Source organism: Canis lupus, chromosome 2, assembly GCF_011100685.1.
Source record: "Canis lupus familiaris isolate Mischka breed German Shepherd chromosome 2, alternate assembly UU_Cfam_GSD_1.0, whole genome shotgun sequence".
In the NCBI taxonomy this organism is placed as follows: Eukaryota; Metazoa; Chordata; class Mammalia; order Carnivora; family Canidae; genus Canis; species Canis lupus.
The window spans coordinates 10,223,904-10,244,500 of NC_049223.1; the positions used below are offsets into that span (position 1 = coordinate 10,223,904).

Here is a 20,597-nt window from a genome sequence, read left to right on the forward strand (position 1 = left end):
TATCAGTGAAAAAATAGGTAAAGAAAATGTGGCATATGTGAATAGTAGATTATTATTGAGCCATAAAAAGTAAAGAAATACTGTCATTTGGGACAACACGAATGAACCTGAAGGACATTATACTTAATGAAATAAGCCAGACAAAAAGACAAATATTGTATGATCTCATTTATATGTGGAATCTAAAAACATTGAATTCATAGAAGCAGAGAGCAGAATGGTGGTTGTCAGGGGTTTAGATATAGGGGGAAATGGGAGATGTTGATCAAAGGGCACAAACTTTCCATTATAAGCCGAAGAAGTTCTCGGGATGTAATGTGAGCATAATGACTGTACAGATGACCCTTGAACGATGTCGACAGTTAACAATGGTTAGGGGTGCTGACACCTGCAGTACAAAATCCATGTATAGCTTTTAACTCCCCCAAAACTTAACTAGTAGTCCACTATTAACCAGAAACCTCATTGATAACATAAAGGGACAAATAACATATATTTTGTACACTATTTGTATTATATAGCATATTCTCACAGTAAAGTAAGCTAGAGAAAAGAAAGTGTTCCTAGGAAAATCAGAAGGAAGAGAAAATATATTTATAGCACTGTATTGTAAAAAATCCACAGGTAAATGGACCTATGAAGTTCAAACTCCTGTTCTTCAAGGATTTACCATAGTTAGTAGTACTGTATTTTATACTTGGAATTTGCTAAGGGATTAGGTCTTAAGTATTCTTATCATACACACAAAAGCTATATGGGCAGTGATGAATGTTAATTAATCTGACTTTGGTCATCATTTCATAATGTCTATGTATATTAAATTATCATAGGTACACTTCAAGTATATACAATTTTATTTGCCATTGTGCCTCAATAAAGCTAGAAAAAAATGGAACCCAAAGTGGAAGTGTTAATGGGAAGTCAGTTTAAGAGCAGTTAGACTCTCGGAATTTCCCTCCCCCTCCACACACCCCGATGGCTGGTATGTATCACTCCAGCATAAGATTGAGGTTATTTATTAGAGATGTGCTGGATATCTCTCAAGTGTCCTTTTAGATGCATTCTCCATCCTTTCCACTTTTTCTTAGCTTGAGGAGGCTAATTTGTATAGGTTAAATTGATGGATCCCTTTGTCCTTTGGTTTCCCATTGGGTTTGACCAATGGAGAGCCCTGATGGGAGATGGGAGGTTGTTAATCAAGGGCATTTATCCTCCAAGATTCCTCTCTGTGAGGTTCCCTTGGGGTGACTTCCTCTCTTCACTGAAGGTCACATTTCCTCAGAAGTTGGCCTACAAAGATGGAACTTTTTCCTTTTGGTTTCTAACAACCTTCACCTTCTCTCATTCCTTGGGCCTACAGGTAGTACCAACAAGATGTTTAACTCTACCTGGGGGTTTCCTTACACACTTTACACACTGCCTATACCTTTGTAAAGACTCCCTTTATTAAGCCATTTTAAAGTTATCCTAATTCGAATTACCACCAGTTTTATGCTAGTACCCTGGGTGAAACAGATGGTTTTGGGTTGGAAATCTTTCCAGAAGATTTGAGGATGGAGATACCATTCTATAAACAAGAGGGTAATAAGTGAAATTTTGCAAACTGAGTTTTGAGACACCCAAACTTTTCCCCACTTTGGCTCCCTAAACAGGGGGTCAGGCTTTTAGCCTCAAGGCAAAAGACTGGAAGAGTTTTCACTGAGCAATCTGACTGGGTCGGTGGAGAAAAACCTCGCTCTCACAGTTTCCAAACAAAAAATCCAGCAGATCTCCTTTTAATAAAGGTCATGGCTCACAGTTAAGAAGGCTCATCAGCATGCAATCATAATCAATTTTTGTTTTTTAAATGTGAATGCTTCAAGATCACTAGTTGTCTGGGAAAAGCTTCTAATAAGAAAGTGAACAAAACAAACTGGAAGAGAAAAGTAACTTGAAACCAAGATTATGCCTGAAGGAAAAAAATGCGCTTATTTTTACAGAAAGATGAAAGCAGATATCTATGCACTAAAACAGATTTTGTATAAATTGAATAATCAGCAAACAACAATAAAAAGAAAGCTCCAGGAAATAAGAATATGATAGAAATAAAATATTCAACAGGAGATACAGGAGAATGAGAGAGAAAGGGAAAACACAAAAATTAAAGATTTAGTCTGCAAATTGTAACATCTGAATAACAGAGAGAAAAAAGACAAAAAGGGAGGAGAAGAAATTCTCAGAGCAAAAAAATTGAGAAATTACCCAGATTTAGGGAAGATGAGTTTGTAGATGAAAAGGGCCCAGTGAGTGGATAGCATAACCTATAAAAATAGAAATACACCCAACATTTAATTGTGAATTTCAAATAGGGGGAAGTACCCAAAAGCTTCCAGATGGGGAGTTCATACAAAGGGTCAGGAATCAGAGTGGCTTTAGACTTTTCAAAAACAATATTGGAAGCAAGAAGTCCGTGGTAATACCTTACATACCCCAAGGGAAAATGATTCACAATCAAGAAGAAAGACCAAGGCTTTGTAAAATTTACTTCCCACACACATGCTTTTTTAGGATGCTATTGAGAATATGCTCCATCAAAAAATAAGCTAAACCAACAATGAGGAAGATATAGGATCCAAGCACAGGATTCTAATCTTAAATTAGGAGTTAAGAAAGAGGCAGCTGGAGAGATGCCCCAGGAAGAAACCTGTCCAGACCCGAAGAGGTCAGAAGGTGATGTTTCCCCTAAGATGAAGTTATTAGGAGTACTGTATGTGCTTGAAACTTCTGAGATGAAGCTTAAACACTGGAGTGTTGGGGTGCCTGTGTGGCTCAGTCAGTTAAGCCTTGCCTCAGCTCGGGTCATGATCTCAGGGTTTTGGGATGGAGCCCCACATCGGGCTCCCTGCTCAGTGAGGAGTCTGCTTCTCTCTCTCTGCCCCTCCCTACCACTCATGCTTGCTTTGTTTCTTAAATAAATAAAAATAAAATCTTTAAACATAAATTTGCAGATGAGTTAGTGATAAGTATGTATAAAACTTTCCAAAAATGTGCAATTATTAATTCCAGGTAAAACAAAGGTATTGTGTAACAGGCATGGAAAAATTATTATGGGTTAATATATGTTCCCACATGGACATAAATATAATAATTCAACAGTAATCTAACCAAGCTTTGTGAGATAATACGGGTGGTTGGTTGGGATGAGAGAGAGTGAAAGAGACTTGAATCTTCATTTTCCTTAGAGGGAAGCCTATCGATTATTTGTAAAGTAGAAATATCAAAGAAACATTAGAAGCTACTTAAGAGTTCTAGAGATTACTATGAACAACAGTCACTATGAAAAAGGTGCCGCCACAGGGTGGGAAATGCAGATGCATGTTGGACAATGAAGCCAGAGCTCCATTGTTCTTCCTATTGTGTTTAAAAGAACTACTTGACTCAACTCCATGCACTTATAATTTTGATGAAAACAAAAACCAAACTGAAAAAATAAAAAGCAGAATCAAACAACCAAAGGAGAGAGAGAGAGAGAGAGAGAGAAGCACATGCTGTTCAATCAGAATTCTACCCTAGTCATTTTCTTTTTTAAGGAGTCTGGCATTAATCTTTTAGCTAAATCTGCAAGATTGTGGATTTATTTTTAATAGATTTCTGTAGAAAAGAAGAACATTAAAGTGAGCGTACTACCTAGAATTCTAGTAGATTGTTTTCCAACAAAAGAGATTTATAATGAAAAAATGATTTGCTGATCTGCTATGTGGAAATCCTAACAGTTATTTTGAAAATTGAGTCTTTGGGAAGCCTTATGATCCCGGAGCATCTTCAAGCAGTGAATCCTGCCATGAAACTGAGTGTTCAGCATCTGTGTCTGGTATCTGGGGCTCTGAGACAGCAACACCTGCATACTTATCAAGTGAAATGATTTTCTGTTCCTAAATATAAATTCATTATCTGATGATTCACAAATAGAAATGTGCTCAGTTAACAGCAACCAAGGCAGAAAAAAATGTCATAAAACTCAGATGTAACTTTGTATGTGAGTTGTTTATACGGTTAAAAAAACATTAATAAATGTATTAGCTGATTTGTATTTATCATGCCTAAGTGTATCAAGACACGAGGAGGGAAGTTATTGGTTCAACATCTATCTGCCTGTCCTCTTAGATATTCGATATGATTTCATGCAAATGAAGTAGTTTTCCCACATAATTTTTTAAAAGATTTTATTTGTTTATTTATTTATTTAGAGAGAATACGAGGAGAGGAGCAGAGGGAGAGAGAATCTCAAGAACATTCTGTGCTGAGCACCGAACCCCATGCAGGGATACATCCACAATCCTGAGCTGAAATCAAGAGTTGGGTGTTTAACCAACTGAGCCACTGAGGCACCCCTTCCCATATAATTTTAAACCAGTCCTGAGCTGATTGGGGCAAGATAAAGAAGGGCAGCTGTATGAGAGGTCAGGGTTGGCATCAAGTGCTAGGAGAACTTACAGGACTTACAGGTAGATGAGGGAAACAATGAAGGAAGAGACAGAAATTGTGCTAACTTCAGTGTTGGGCTTCTTGAGAGTTCCTATTTAGTTGCAGTGTGTATACTAACAGTATTGTCTCAACTCCATATTTCACCACTGCAGTAAACAATGATTCAGAGATTTGGAGGTTAGACTTGAGTAGAATGTGGCTCAAAATTGACTGGTGAGGTGGCCTTGAGCGAGTCTCTTTCCCCCTCCATTCAGTGGTGTTAGTACCAGTGCCCTGCGGTGAGGATCCAATGTGACAATGCATGGACAGTGCTTAGCATGCTGACTGGCATGTAGTAAACATCACACAAGCACTAGAAAAATTATGGGGATGGGAATAGAAGAGATGGTCAATGGGATGAGGAAGGAGAAACCAGGTAAACGGGGAAATTGGTGTTCAGTAATTCAAGTTCTTCTTTTCCTTTCCGGCTTGTTTTCTGAATTTTGTTTTCTCACATCTGACCAAAATAAAGGCATATTTGAATGGAGTTATGTGCTTTGGCATTGAGCTTACAGTTCTCTCTAGATACAATTCAATGGTATTTCCAGCCCTGATTAAAAAAAAAAAAAAAAACACCTGTGTATATTATGTAGAGAGGGAGAGATTGCTGGTAATAAAATCCAATGGTCATGTACTCAGAGTCTTGAATGGGTTGGTCACTGTGCTGGGACATCTGGGAGAAAGGCAGGTGAGGTAGCTGCTCTCTCCTTAAGGCATCAAGTGTCCTGGAAATTCCATTATTTCCATTCAGTTCAGTGCCATTCAATTCAGTTTATTTTAGTTCATTTCGTGCTACAACCAGTTGTAGAATGAAACTGGATCCTACAGTAGCAGCATACATTATCAGAGGGTTCTGATCCTAGGTCACAGTGGTTTGAAAGGGGGGAAAATCTGCTAATCAGCCGGTCTCCTCTGTTCTTGCCTGATTGTTAAAAAAGGAAGTTATCTAGTGAATAAAGGGGCCAAGATGTATCACTCATATAATCATAAAAGAGCAGTAAAATTATTTTTATGAAGGGGATCAGGAATTCTCAGGGAAAAAAGAAACCATTCTCTGAAAATGAATGCTCCAAGAGAGCTTCACACACCCACCGCCAGAATCCTTTATTTCTTCTGTTATAAATATAGTCATTCTTACATAAAAGTTAGTAAAAAATCATTGAATAATTAAACTAGAAAGTTAAATATCTCAAATGGTGCTTTCAATGGATCTTAATCTCCAAAAGAATTTGCTTTCCAACAGAAGAAACAGCTCTATCTCTTTCTGTCTGCCTGCCTGCCTAACATCTTCTTCTTCTTCTTCTTTTTTTTTTTTTTTTTTTTTTTCTAGACCACCAGGAGCAAACCTATAGTCTAACAGAGCCAGATATATAACCCTGAAATCCTGGGAGACCAATAAGAAACCTGGCAGGGCAGGGCCAAAGAGGTCATCAGACCCTTGGTTCAGTGAAAAACTCCTGCAATTGTGGACAGAGAGGACTGGACATGGTGTGATTCAAGGGGTCTCAAATGTGCTCGTTATTACAGTCTTGGTGTACTGAGGGGCTTAGGCAAGTCAGGGTTTTTTCTAAACCTCCAAGTTGTGAAAATCTAATGAGTTACAGATCACTAGGGACAAACCTGTAGTCTGAGAAGATCTGGTATATTGATTTGCAGCTGGGGGTGGGGTTGCTTCAGAAGCACCCAGCAATGCACCCTGCCAGGAGGAAATGTCTTTTGCAAATCTGGGTTCTCACTGTAGGGTTCTGAGGTAGGTCCCGCAGAAGCCAGTGGGGATCAGTTCTCGATTCCTTGCTGTTTCTCAGCAAGTGTATGAAGATTAAGTAAGGATTCCATGTTGTCATAAGGCGGGGAGGTTTAGCAATTGGACACCCCCCGTAATAGACAAGTTATAGCAAAGTAGGCCTATGAGTGTCACTGGTGACAAAGCGGTGTTCACTCAAGACTTGTTATGGTGTTTTATAGCTGCTGCCTGGCCTTGGGAGGGACAGTGTTTGCTGTTGATTACACAGCTGGCTTTACGTGTGCCCTCCCAAGCCTGATTACCGGCGAGGATCCTTGTTTGCTTTTGCAATCTGAGTTGACTCTCTTTCAGTTCTAGACAGGTTTCCTCTCTCATATACATATTTAGAAAATATATATGTGAAAAATATAATGTAAAATTTGGGAACAGGCTCCCAATTCATTTATTCAAATATTCAAATTTGATGCTAATGGATGCCTACAGGTTTCAGGTTAGAGAAAATTCTATTTTTAAGCTGCAGAGACCCAGTGAGTTGGAACTGAATCTGAATTATTTTCAATCTGAATCTGAATTATTTTAGATTTTTTTTGGGGGGGGGGACATGTTCACGGGGAAAGGGTTGTGATAGCCTGTAGAAAGGCTCAGATTAAACCTTCATTCTTCCATGGAAGGCCCTGCCGCCATTCCTGAAGCCATAGAACAATTACAAACATTCCACACTCACTCAGGAGAGAATTTAGATGGTTGTTATTGGAAAAAAAAAAAAATCTACCCACCTCACAGGTATTGTCCACACACTGAGGGCTGCATTTATGCATTGTTTCACTTTCTGACATATCAAAAGATTGCACGACATGGTAGAGGTGTGGTAATTATTTCCCTGTCATTAGATGAAATCTTGGTGATGGATGGAGAAACTCTATTGGCAATTTATAAGTTTGTGTGACCAGTATGTTTCTCTGGGAATAGATAAATGTCTTGTTTTGTCAAAATCTTATTATTCTGATTTATTTGGCTTACTTTTATGTTGTCAAAGAAGTTCTATGATAGATTGGGATGAATTCAATTTTATTTATTATTTATTTATATTCATGTTCAGAATATTTATTTATATTCATGTTCACCAGAATTAGTGTGTTGCCTAAAAGGCACCTGGAGTGAATACTTTAGTACCTCTTCCTTTTGTCTATACTTTTATAATGATTTGGGGTCTTTCTGAAGAATGTCCATGGTTCCTGTGAGTTAATAATATGTTGCCTCAGCGACACTGCGTTTTACCCTTGTGAAATGGATTTTCTGGAGCCTTTTCTGAAAACCAGCAGCAGGGTTATCATAGCCATCATTTTTATAATTGCAATCAAGTGCTATTACTTTGAGTATGACAGAGTCAACTTAAATAGGTATGGCTTTTGCCTTCCAGACAACTAAAATGTAAAAAGAAGACCACCATTATAAAACAGATACTTTAAGACTGTGAATAAGTAAATGCATGAAAAGATTAAGTTTATGTTCATTTAGTGTCAAAGCCTTGCAAAATTAGGCAAGAAAGAGAAATTTGAAGGTGTATACATTTTGGTTTCTAAAAATGTTTCACTTTTCAGTATTTAAATTAGACTCTGTATAATCTCTCCCCTATCTCCTCTTCCTGTGTTTGGATTGTTTACATCTTAATGTATAGACTTGATTTCCCCTGAGCATAACTAGGCACAGAAATGATTCCCAGTCTCTTAGAATAAAGGCCAAATCAGAGGTAATGCATCTTAAGGTTAATCTCCACTTCAATTAACAACCATATAACAATATTTATACTTACATATGAATATATCACATTGACACCTGCTACATATTTTATTTTGTGAATTAATGTGAAATGTGCATTATGAGGAATTGTTACTACACATCCACTCCCTAGTGTCTGAGGCTCCTGAAGAGCAGCCTTCCCACCTGGATGAATTCAAACCAGGTGTCTACTCTGTATCCTGAATTTGAAAATCATTTGATCCAAATTAGTTGAGATATAAACTGGGTTCTGGAGTTCACACCACTTATATCCAATGGACTTTTCTGATTTGTGTTGACAAAAAGTCTGTCCTTGACCAAACTCTATTCAGGCTCCCTTGAATTTCTCCACCAGGCCTTGACTTTTGGACTTCCATGTGTGTCTCTGCATTGTCCAATTTTAGCAAGAATTCTGCTAAGTTAGTTCAGCTGGAATCCCACATGATCCATGTCTGATCACCCTGGATATATAACAGGGTTCTTTATCTTCCATAGTCCACCAGCTGATGTTTGCTCACTCTGGCATGCCTCCAGCAAGAATCCTGTTACATCACTTTAGACAGAATCCTGCTACCCCTTTATAAGTTTCCACCCACTGACTCCTCCCCTGTTCTTCTTGGCTATCTCACTTGCCTCTGCTGTTTTCAGTTCAGTCCAATCTTGCACTCACTGCAAGATGCTGTTGCAGTGGTCCCTACAACCATTGTGATGTCCCTCTTGAATAAAGTCTCCCTTACCATCTTTAACAAGTGTCACTGAATAATTGTTTCTTTCACAGTGTTAAAACTTATTTAGGCCTATGGAAAAGGATGGCTGACCCTATCCAAGTCAGAGTTCTGGGGAAACAAGCATAAGGCATATTTACCTATAAGTGAAGAGCTGTTGGCTATCAGGTACAAAGGTGATCATCAAAATACAGCAATATTGGAAAGGCAAACCTCTATAGTATTGCTTGCAACATAATTCTAATAGTTGAATGCTTTGCACTTCTGGCCCATCCAGAAATATCATTTTTCTAAATATAAAGTAATACAGCTTATTATAGTAAATAATAAAAATAAAGTAAAAATAAATTACAAACTCTGTCATTTGAAGAAACATTTTAGCCTTTAAAATCACTGCTAATTTGAAATATATATATATTTTAAAGATTTTATTTATTTATTCATGAGAGACACAGAGACAGAGGCAGAGACACAGGCAGAGGGAGAAGCAGGCTCCATGCAGGGAGCCTGATGCAAAATTCAATCCCAGTACTCTGGGATCATGCCCTGAGCCGAAGGCAGATGCTGAGCCACCCAGGCATCCCTGAAATGTATGTTTCTTTGTAAAATTTTAAAATCATATTGTTTTTGTACATTTTTTCACTTAATATTGTCAGGAACATTTCCCTATATCATTAAGCAATTCTTCTTATAATTCCATTGTTTGGAAATGACATCTTTTTCTCCTCATTTATTTCCCATTGTATATTGAGTTTGTGATTCCTTTAGAGATTCTCTTTTAGTTAAATGCATGGCATAACTGTGAAACTATGTGTGTAGGGGCATATTGAATAAGGTAAGGTAGGGGCTAAGTATAAAAGAAAAACCCTCTGATTTTTATATAAATGTTCTAGCTGGTATAGGAAATGCTTTTAAACAAACTGTCTTTTATGCATTTCTTCTGAGATGTGCTTTGTAAAAGGTAGGAGTTTTAAAAGAATTAATATATTGTGGTTGCAGGTGTTTTGAATTTTTTGACATTATGATTTAATTTACTCGACTAACTCTAAATTCCTCTGTCATCTTCTCCCTGTGACCTCAGGAAACCTTGGTATTAATGCCTGGGAAAGAGCTAGAGTAAAGAATTATGATGTGATGCTCCAACTTGTTCTGATGGCTCAATATGAATCCTGCATAGTTTAGCATTGCCTTTAGGCATCGTATCTAATTCTGTGTTTATAGTGTTTGATGAAATGAAAGGTGGCATAGTTTATATTGTACAAGTCAGAACTTATAGAAGAAAAGCACTTGTTAAATCTTGGAGGAAAACCCACATAGAAACTGGCAGTGGAATTTCTGGAATCCTGGATTCACAGCTGCAGTTCAATGAACACAGGTCTATTGACCAATTGGATTATCCTCAATAGCATTGATGTCCAGAAAATCAGAAGATGAAAAGAGGAGAAAACTACTTCCAGTGTGAATATAAGAGTAATACACGACATATGAATTCTGAAAGGCATTTGGTTAGACCAAAATTTAGTTCTTAAAGTTGTATTTCTCTCTCTGCATGTATATGTGTATATATGGGGGTATATATATATATATATATATATAGAGAGAGAGAGAGAGAGAGAGAGAGAATAGATTACAATAAAAATACTCTATCCATCTGCCATTATGGAATGCAATAAAAAATAGCAAAATAAGCGAATCAGCTTTTGAAACATGACTTAGAAGATGAGATTGACTTTGGCTATTAAACTATCGCAGTAGCATTTCTGATCCACTGTCACATGCCTCTTCCTAATGACTACTGAATTTCTAAGATTGTAGTCATTTCTCTGGGATTTTTTTTTTTTAAGAGATCTTTCCATGGGAGACACAGAAAAACAAAGAAATCTTATCCTCTGTCTGCAAGGCAGATGCTATTCTTATCAATACTCACTTCCTGGATGATCACACATAGACACATGGCTTTGAATTCTGCTAATAGCGGATGTGTCCAACATGTAAATATCTAAATCTGCTCCCTTCGACATCTAGCTTGTGAATCAAAGTGACTGTTTGGTTCCATCTAGCTGTCCCGTAAAATAACCAAGTGTGACAAGTCCCAAACTGAATCTCGGTTCCCCAACACATAAACTTATTTCCCGTCCACATTCCCCATTTTAGTAAGGGCAACTTCATTTTTCTAATTGTTCTGGTCCAAAAATTGGAGTCCTCCTTGGCTCTCATTATAACCTCCTGGCCCAATTTCCTCTCTAACTACCTTCATTGCTCTCATTACTGTCCCAGCCATCAGCATCTACTACAGACGATATTGCAAAAGTCTCCACCTGGCTCCCCAGCTTCCCTCTGGCTCCCCCAAGGTCCCTTCTCTACACAATGGCAAGACCACCTTTTTGAATTCAAAATCAGAGCAAGACACTACCTCCTTGAACTCCTGCGAGGCTTTCCATCTTGATCAGAGTAAAATCAGAATTCTTTGCCACAGATCATAGTTTCTTCCTCTCATTCACTCTTCTTTTTCGCTTTAGCTGAGCTACATTAGCCTATTACATGGTTGTAGGATACCCCATGCATGGGCCTAGCACAGCATATTGGTCCTTGCTGTCCCCTCAGCCTGGAATGGTCTTCCCTCATATATGCATGGTTCACTTCTTCATTCATTCAGGTTTCTTGCAGAGATCTCTTACTCAAGAGCCTTCTCTCTTGCCTTACCTAAAATAGTACATTCCATCACTTTGTATCCATTCCCTTTCTTCATCTGTGTTCTTAGAATTTTCCATTTCTTGAAATATGTTTGATATTTATGAATTAATTTTTTTCTCCAGGTTGCATGAGAATGTAAGCCCCCTGAAGACAAAAACTTCCCTGTTTTCTGACTGTTGCATTCTCAGTACCTTCAATAGTTTTGGTACTCAATTGTTACATATTTATTGAGTGATAAATGTTTGGTTTTCATGTGCCAATGTCGGAGCAAGGATTGAATTCTAACAAGAGTTAGGAAACTAAACAAACATCGTCTCTGGCCTTGAATATGAGCTCTTACCTACTTGCAATCTTTCTCTGTCTCTCAGTGACCTCACGATCAGATGCCACATTTGAACTAAGGAAGAGAAGCATTGGTTTTAGTGGCTTGGTTGTGATGTTTCTCATCTAGTTGTATTGTCTTCAAATCTCATTTCTATTATTAATAGTTCCTAGTTGAGATCAGTTGAAGTTAGAAAAGCAAGAATGACCACAAGAAAAATCCTAACTTACTGATTTAGCTATGCCCAGGGGCAGACTAGTGATATGCTAATTTGCACATGGCATTTGTCCATGTACAGAAAGATGTTTGCTTTGGGACTCAGTCAATAGTAAGAAGTATACATGTTGGTGTCTTCCCCCCAGTTACTGGCACAGAGCTTTTGAAATCCTGTAATCTCCTAAGTGGTAAGAGCACCAGGAACATCTTTTGTTCTAATATTTGGTCTTTGACCCTAGTTCCTGACACAGAGCTCCTAAATTCCTTGGAATTTCCAAGGTGATATCAGTGTCTTTTGCTCTAATTAGGTGACTCTTGATGGGCTCCTGGATGGAGGCTGCTCACCAGAAATACCAAGCCATAACCACAGACTTGGAATTTTGAGCCCTACCCCGATTCTCCAGAGAGGGGAGGGCTAGGCAGGAGTTATTAATTGATCCTTGCCTACATGAGAAAGTCTCTGTATATCCCAACATAGAGGGTTTAGAGAGCTCCCAGGTCAGTGAACATGAGAGGGTGATGCACCCAACTCCATGGGGACAGATGTTCCTGTACCTAGGACCCTTCTAGACCTCACTCTATGTGTTCATCTGTGTCCTTTATCATATCCTTTAATAAACTGGAAAATGTAAGTATTTCCCTGAGTTCTGCGAGCTGGTCTGGCAAATAAATCCAAGGGGGGAGGAGGCCATGGAAATCTCTGAGTTGTAGACTAGTCAGACAGAAGTTGTGGGTAACGTGGGAACCTATCCCTTGGAATGGAAAATAAAATGGGTGCAGTCTCGTGGGACTGATCCTTTAACCTGTGAGATAAGGTGCCATCTCCAGCTAGTTAGCGTCAGAATTGAGTTAAATTGGGAGTCTGATCTGGTGTCATAGAACTTCTTGCTGTGGGGACAACTCCCACACCCCTGGTGTCAGAAGTGTAAGTGCAGTGGCAGTGTGTGAGCTAAGGAGAATCACACGACAAACAATAACATGAGAGCTCAATTAAAAACAGAAGGTTTGAAATAAAAAATTGAGAGTTTGAAACAATATTAAAACAGACTGATTAAAGTCAGGATGATTGTTAAAAATGCATTTTACTATTTTTGAGCTCACCGACTAGTGCATAATAAATGTTCTCTTAACTGTCTTTGGTTGCTGGTTTTGCATAAAGCTTTCACTGCTATGTGAAGAAAAAGTTTTGGTTGATCTGAAGGTTCTTTGGGGTCTCCTAATCTTTTTCTTTTTTTTTTTTAAAGATTTTATTTATTTATTCATGAGAGACACAGAGAGAGACAGAGAGAGAGGCAGAGACACAGGCAGAGGGAGAAGCAGGCTCCACACAGGGAGCCCAAGGCAGGACTCGATGCTGGGACTACAGGATCTTGCCCTGAGCTGAAGGCAGGCACCAAACCGTTGAGCCACCCTGGGATCCCCTCCTAATCTTTTTCTAAACTCTACTGCAGATGCGGGTATAAATAAAGTCAGCAGCAATTCACATGAGGAGAAAGGAGCTGAAAACAAATAAATAATAATAATAATAATAATAACAACAACAACAACAACAACAAAGAGCTCCAAGCTCATGCCTGTGCTTACCTGTACCTTGGCGAGACTCCTTTGCTGTGTGGCACATGTCTCTGCAGGGCTGCTTCTGTGTGTAAGGTCAAGCTCCTTCCTTCTAGCAAGGCAAACTGGCTAAAACACAGCTTTGCTACTTGTTTTCTCTTTCTCTGAAAGGATAATCATCTATATTCCAAATCCTCTGTCTTGTTGGCTTAGAAAAACTTACTGTACTCTTGGTATCACCATATTTTTTTTAAAGGCCATTCCTGAAAAGAAGTTCAACAGATAATTTAAATTTGTGATGTGAAACACATTTCTCCTAATGGGAGACAAATCATTATTTCTCTCCAGACTGTCTATTCATAGTAATAGAATAATTCAAGCAAATTAAAATTGTGAAGGCATTTTTCATCAAGCCACAATGAACAATCAGCCAACACAAAGCGTACTGTGCTATGAGACAGATAATACAATGATGGAGCTTTTCTATAGAAAGAAAAGGACTTCAATTAAAAAATATAAACTTACTTAATAGGCTACATAGTACAAAAAAGAAAAAGTGGTAAAAAATTTTGTCCTTACCCACTGGGAGTTAAATCCTCCATGAAGTTGACATAACATAATTACCAAAATGATTATTTTCTTCATTTCTAGATGAAAAAATTTGAAGGCCTGGGGGTATAGTGAGCTAGGGAAGGACACATAGCTGCTGACTGGGGCTGGATTTGAATTTAGCTCTGCCTCTAAATGATGTGCTTTTCTGCTTCACTGCACTGTCTCTCCTCCATGCTGTTAATTTTGCATCGATCTTAAGAGCTGGTGTTTTATTGATCTTTCCCAACCAAAGCATTTCAGCTAGCTCTTCTTAAGTTTTCTTGAAAATGTGATGCTCAAAATTTGAGCCCTGCAGGCCCGAGGAATTTGAGGCACTCTCCATGTACTTTGAACTCCTTATCTGTCCCTCTGTTCTGTTTAGGCCCACACCTCTGCCACCAAGCTAACCCAGGGCCTGAGTTCTGTGGCAGCTATTGATTGGAACTGAGGCCTCCTTGCAAAGAAAGGAAGCTTGAACTTGCTTCACGAGGAAACTCACTCTCCTGCAAAAGAACGTGGTGAAAAGATAACAGAATTTTGTTTGTGACTTAACCTCACCTTAATGATGACGTTGCCTCTTTTCCTGTCTTTTGTTTCGTGTTTCTGTGAATTTAGCACCCTGAGAACCCTTCACTGTATATCGTACTTCATCATTTTTACCCGTTTGACCTTAAGTATGAAGCCTACCTATCTAGCTAATCACCTTCTCACTTGCTAGTCCTAATTTTTGAAATTCTATCCTGGCAAGATAGAAGTAGTAACTGACCATTTGACCATCCGTATAGTGAGTACCCAATGACTGTGGACCAGCCAGGCAGTCAGCCCCTCCATAAGAGTTGTTAAAAAACCTCCCAGGTCATGAACCATAATTGAAGATGTGGTGAGGTGGATGACTTCTGCAAGTGATATGTGGATAAACTCCTTCAAAAGGAAAAGGGGGTTATTCATTTTTTAGGATAGTGAAACCATTCTGTATGATACTGTAATGATAGATACATGACAGTATGCACTTATGAAAACCCATAGACCTGTGCGACACAAGGGGGGATCCCTAATGTATGGTTAATAATAACTTTTCAGCAGTGGTTCATCAGTTAGATCAAATGTACCACACCAATGCAAGCCAGTTAAATCGTTTTGGCAATTAAGGAGAGAGAGATGGTTTGTTTCGTGTGCAAACAAAAGCTGAATACATATTAAAGAGCACTGCATACAAGGGGGACCTAATGCTACCCCCACACAGCCACATGTTTGGGTCTATGTGGCTCCTCTGTTCTGAGGCTGATGGGCAAATGAATTCCAGCCCATCACCCCAGCTCTGGGCTCTGTTTCTTCAAGGCTACTCTTGCTGGAGCCCTTGAAAGGATTCTAATCCTGTGAGCCACTGTTTATTGCTGGGATGGCAGCTGAGAGGCAAGGGCACACACAGAGGCCAGGGAGGCAGCCTCCTTCCCAGCCTCCCTGGATGCAGTGGGGACCCACCTTAGAAAGAATGCATCCCACGTCCGTATTTTGGCACGGCTTTCATGAATTTGAAGGTTCTATGAAGGATTCTCATGGATTTTATCAGTGAAAGAGGGACATAAAAGCTAACATTTGTGACATGTCTTCATCTGTGATTATCTCTGTTTAATACTCATCCCTCAATCACGATGAAGAGTTTCACTCAATCACGGAACAAATTAAAGAAATAGCTAGTTCTTTGTTTATTCGTTTTTAACAGATTTCCTGAGGCACTCAAATCACTTCGTGAATATAAAATATTTCAGTAGATGATATTAAAGCCGTCCTACAAAGTAAGCATGTGTTGGTTTAAAAAAAATGATCTGCCTCTGAATCTGAAAAAAAAATCAGCAAAATAATAATGTTAAAAAATGTCCACTACGCGGGGGGGGGGGGGGGGGGGGGGGGCATGTATTTTATATTATATAAAATGGCCTGAATAGAAATTACATGATTGTTCCCATTCCAAAAGTTTAAAATTTCCATTTTCCATGTAACTTTTTGGATTAGTAATATTAACCCACATTTTCTGATAGACTGACTAATGATAGGTGTTCTTCTACTCCGCTACTGAAAAAGAGACCAAAAAAGAAAAAGAAAGAGAAAAGAAAGTTAACTGTGGAAAAGTGTATTTAACTAAAGAGAGACTATAGAGTAGAGAAATGTTCAGATGGAAAATAAAGATCATATAGTTTAGCATTTTGATTTCAAATGTTTGGCCCCAAATCACAAAGGTAAAGGTAATGCAATACTGAGACACGCCATTATGCTAATTACCAGTCCCACCACTCCCTGGAAGCCACTTCCAGTTTCCCATCATGCTTTGACTCCAGGACTGCTCTGAAGTAACTCTTGTCAATGTCTCCAAGGATTCCCATGCTGCCAGAATCAGCTGTCATTTTGTTGTCATCCTGCCTACCCATGAACAGAACTTGGCATGGTTAATCACTCACCTCTTTACACTAATTGGAGTAGCTTTTGGTGTGCCCTTGCTTATCACTGGCCCTTTTCAATCTCCTTAGCCAGTTCATCCTCATTAGGTCTCTGGATGTTGGCATGCCTTCAAGCTCGTGTTCCCTCTTCTCCACTTCTCTTGTCATCTCACCTAGTAATCATCAGCCTACTCCAAACCTGCTCTCAGAGGAAACACCTGTTCATGTGCTGTGACCTTAACATGTCAGAAAACACACTTTTAATGCCCCCTACTCCTTAAACTTGTTCTCCCATCAGTCCATGGCACTCTCTTCCACATTAATTGAACCCAAATCTTGGTCCTCTTACCAAAATTTAAAAACCCTAGGGATATTGTAAAAAGCAAAACCGTGTTGTTGAATAGTGCTTTGCTCACTGCTCATTCCCCAGTGTGGTCCCAAAGATTTCGGCTCTCTTTCTTGTTGTTCCCAGAGTGAATGGTTCTTGCCTGTAGAACCAGAGCAGAGGCCAGGAATGTGGATGGAATTTGGATGGTTGCTAGGTTACTTGGTACATTCTACCCCCTGTTTACAGTAAAGACTCCTAGAAGTGTGAGGTTTTCAAAAGGAAAACAAACTCATTTGAGGCTTACTTATGAAAAATCAAATAGTAAGTGGAAAGCACAAATAAAAAAAAATCTCTGACATTCTTCCCTTTCACTTCTAGAAAATATATATTTAAGTATATCAAATAGAATTGGAATTGGGGGAAAAATGAATGCTTTCAGAATCTTAACGTCAAAGCACACGGTGTTGGCTGTAGACTGAGCTTGAGTGAAAATTCTTGCACTGAACATAGACCTTCAGGTACAGTAGATTTCATTTAGATAGAAATGCACTTCTAAGAAAGGACTGCTATTTTAATTTTATGATTTTTAGATACTGTCATTTACCATTCAAATAAATGAAAGAGAATGGTTATATTACATTCACAGTGTTTAGAACAGTGTTTTTTACTTTATAAAATAATGAAAGTAGTGTGCTTGGATATCAGAGTGCATTATTGTAAGATATTTCTCCAAACAATCATGAATCACTGGACCCCTTTCATACAACTGCTCACTGAAGTTCAAAGTTCTCAGAAGCCTCATCTGATGCACTGTTTTCCGGGGGTCTGTTGGCTCAAGCCCCTCATCTCTAGGCCTTGATGACAGTATTGTATTTTTTTCTTACATCAGGTAACCTTTTAGTTATCAGTCAAATGCGTCTTAATATACTACTCCATCATGACATAGAGAAATAAAAAGGGGGAAATAGTTTTAAGAAGTTAACCAAGGATGCCTGGGTGACTCAGTGGTTGAGCATCTGTTTTGGGCTCAGAGAGTGATCCCAGAGTCCCAGGATCAAGTCCCACATCGGGCTCCCTGTATGGAGCCTGCTTCTTCCTCTGCCTATGTCTCTGCCTATGTCTCTCTCCGAATGTGTCTCTCATGAATAAATATATAAAATCTTTGAAAAAAAGAGAAGTTAACCAAAAAAATATAGTCTACAAAAATCTTAGAAAAATAATAACTCCTTAAACAATACATCTAAAAGATATTTCATAAGATCCACAGCTTGCTATTTTGCTTATGGCCATTGATAAAGCTAATAGATATAACCAAAATGGTAAAATGAAATATTTAAGATATATTAGAATAAAATAATGTGTTTTCATATAAATTGAATCACATATGAAGAAGGAATATATATTTTCACATATATATCACATATTTAGAAGAGAAATGTCATCCAAATACTCCATCTTAAATACCTTAAAATAAGTCTAAAGATCAGCAGATGATGTACAAACCTAAACAAAGGATTTATAAACTCTTTGCAAGTGGTATGTGCTGCTTATTTCTAGGGAAAAGGTTTTTTGAAATGGATAATTATTTTTTCCATGCATTTTCTACATGGACACACCCCCAAATTAAAAGCGACTGGAAATGAAAAGATGTTGCCTTATTGGGTGTGTGATTCATCCTCCATTAGTATCTCTTTTAGTAATATTTAACAGCTGTGGAGAAGAATATCATTTTGAGAGACCATCTCTGTGATTATTTCAAACACAATGTAGGTACAATGTAGGGGTGGGGATGTACAAAGGTGGTATTTCATGATGGTGAAGAGAAAGGAATACAGTTCCTTAAGAACTGTAGCCAGTTCCAGGAGGACCTGGGTAGCTCAGTCGGATAAGCTTCCGACTCTTGGTTTCACCTCAGGTCACGATATCTGGTCTGGGTTGTGGGATTGAGCCCAGCCTCTGGCTCCGGGCTCACTGGGGAGTCTGCTTCAGATTTTTGTCCCTTCCCCACCTGCTTCTCCCCCTGCCCACTCATGTGCTCTCTCTCTCTCTCTAAAATAAATAAATAAAATCTTAAAAAAAAAAAGAACTGTAGCCAGTTCCACCACGAGGGTGGTAGCAGTGGTGAGGGAAGAAGAGGTAAGATCTGGATCTGTGTGATGTAAGGGCCAAGAAGTTTTTATAAGGGAGTCAAGGATGGGTTGAGCTTTTGATCCAAGGAACTGAATGAAATAAAATTGCTAGTTATCAAGATAAAGAAGACTGGAGAGTACAGCAAGTTGAGCAGGATGTGGACATCAAAAGTTTGTTCTGGGGCATCTGAAGTTGAGATGCTGCTGGACAGTCATAGTAGAGAGCACCGGGAGGGGGATGGGTTCTGATCTAGAAAGGAACAGAAGTGAGCTAAGCTTGCAGACCATGCACAGGGGCCATGTCTTTATTTGCCTTATTTTTTGCCTTATTTGCCCTGTCCCTGGAGTCTCTGCAACTGTGACACATTTGGTGGAGGTGGGGTCTTGCCAGGAGAGAACTAGCCCAGGTTGTGGACATCCTTGCCATTTTAGACACAGGTTTACATCACCATGCAGGAACAAGAGACGTTAAAGCATCCAGGAAACATGACAAACTGACTTCTCCTGGTTTTTGTGGTAAATTTAATCATGCTCAGGTCCCTCCAGCTCAACAGGGTTCCAGAAAAATCTCCCTGCAACAGGACACCCAGAGGCTACAAAAGAAAGAACAGATGTATTAGACTGTATAAATATATACAGCAAAATATCAAATGCACAAACTATATAAATATATCAATAAATAGTACAAATACAAAAACTTTGATATAGTGAAACTACTAAAACTATTTGCAAAGCAGTTGACGAAAGTGGTTACTATTAGTCTTGTACAAATAGTGTTTACAACCTGGTAAGAAAAAGATGATAAAAGCGGTGAAAGGTTATGAATAAGTAATTCTCAGAAGAATGAACCCTAATAGTCAACAAACACGTGACTACAAAGATTTTGATTTACATTAGGGTGGTAGCAATTCAGGCAGGCTCTCTTTTGATTCCAAATACTCGTACATTAGGTGCGAGTTTTGTCTAATGAGTATGTAATATTTAACTAGAGGGAAAAAGAGCTATTTTCATTGTGAACGAGAAAACATATTTTGAGGAGATAAAAATATGAAAGGGTGCTTGGGGAGACATGGAAAACTGCAACAAAGAACGCGAGCAGACCTCACAGCATGCAAGTCAGGTAGGTGTCCTGGTGGTTCTGGAGACTTGTCAGCAGTCGGCAATGCTCAGGCTGATGTCTTCTATTGCTTCTAGAATTTTCTGTTCCTGTAATAATTTATCCCCTCAACACACATGCTGTTTGCCTGCTTCTACACGTTTCCAAATATTTCTCCAACATAGTTCAAATGTACCTTGGAAATATTAATTTATCATCTTCTGTTGATCTATCCTTAAAATATGCTCCTAACATTATTCCAGCGGTTCCCGGCATGCGCATGTGTGTTTCACATCAGATGGTGGGCAGGGAGTGGCATTTGTCTCTCAGCCAGGGATTTCTGAATATTTGCATAGAATTTTCTCAGGCAATGAACTCTAAAAGTAAAGATGTGACCTCGGCTCTGAAAGGGGAGCTGGGGGAGGGTGGGGAATGGTACAGAGGGGAAATCTGTGGGGGTTTTTTCTAGATTAAAATTATA

The 20,597-nt window shown here is 38.8% G+C and overlaps 1 long non-coding RNA gene across 5 annotated transcripts in view; it reads right to left on the reverse strand.

Annotated features, from left to right (window-relative positions):
* Nucleotides 1-17,070, reverse strand: part of LOC111091340 — a 35,298-nt gene extending 18,228 nt beyond the window's left edge. The window contains exons 1-6 of one of the 5 annotated variants that reach the window (XR_005355194.1): nt 16,913-17,070; nt 16,585-16,799; nt 15,611-15,966; nt 13,568-13,800; nt 11,786-11,842; nt 11,165-11,454 (exon numbers count right to left, since the gene is read on the reverse strand). This is a non-coding gene — a long non-coding RNA (uncharacterized LOC111091340). Of the gene's footprint in view, nt 1-8,262; nt 9,042-11,164; nt 11,455-11,785; nt 11,843-13,567; nt 13,801-15,610; nt 15,967-16,584 lie in introns of those variants that run through there. The other 4 variants (XR_005355193.1, XR_005355190.1, XR_005355191.1 and 1 more) reach the window with 4 other exon arrangements.
* Nucleotides 17,071-20,597: the final 3,527 nt, after the last annotated feature.